The sequence below is a fragment of the Echinococcus granulosus genome (genome assembly GCF_000524195.1).
Source record: "Echinococcus granulosus chromosome Unknown EG_S00130, whole genome shotgun sequence".
NCBI lineage: Eukaryota > Metazoa > Platyhelminthes > Cestoda > Cyclophyllidea > Taeniidae > Echinococcus > Echinococcus granulosus.
This window is the reverse complement of record NW_020170510.1, coordinates 36843-37329: the sequence shown is the minus strand read 5'-3', so window position 1 is coordinate 37329 and position 487 is coordinate 36843.

The following is a 487-nucleotide window of genomic DNA, read 5'->3' as shown; positions in this document are numbered from 1 at the left end:
TGTTATCCACACTGAAGTACAAAAATACGATGACCATTCCTTCAGCCTGGATTCAACGGATGCCTCCAAGGGTTACCCATTGACGTGTGTGTGTTTTTCATAGATGCAAATCAGTTTTGAGGGATCAAAATAAACTTGGCCAACTGATGACAATGAAAATGATTTCTTTTAAACGTACCTAAATCAGAGAAAGTTCAATTACCAGATATGTATGGGGGCGAAAATGGCGTGTTTATTTAGTTGTTTCTGCCAAGGCAACCAATTAAACTATGGCTTTCGGAACAGTAAACACGATGTCGGTTGGTGGGTTTTGTGGTCGAATTCATTTGTGCATGGCAAAAAGGGCCTATAATCCGTGCTAGAAATTGAAAGACTAACTCGCTAAATTTTGGATTGGGAAGTAGTTTTGCCTTTGAGAATGAAGCTTGAGGGATCGTTGGTGCCACCACCACCACCACCACCACCACCACCACCACCACCACCACCA